Raw genomic sequence first — 258 nt, 5'->3', positions numbered from 1 at the left:
GGTCACTCGAAGTGCTCGACGACGCAAGCTACTCATAGCTTACGGGAAAAGATAGACTGAGTCGGTGTTGATTTCTTGTTTAAAAAAAATATGAGTGTAGCAGGCGTTGCTGGTTTTTGAAAATGTGGAGGGGGAGAAAAAGACGTTTGGTTTTGCTTCGTTATTTCATTGATTCTGCAATAAAAATACCCCAGGGTCTAAGCGGATCAGACGATTTAAATTTTGATACGCCTTGACCAATACAGACAGTTTTTCGTT

Source organism: Frankliniella occidentalis, unplaced genomic scaffold, assembly GCF_000697945.3.
Source record: "Frankliniella occidentalis isolate FOCC.00 unplaced genomic scaffold, Focc_3.1 Scaffold902, whole genome shotgun sequence".
Classification (NCBI taxonomy): Eukaryota; Metazoa; Arthropoda; class Insecta; order Thysanoptera; family Thripidae; genus Frankliniella; species Frankliniella occidentalis.
This window is presented reverse-complemented; position numbering follows the sequence as displayed.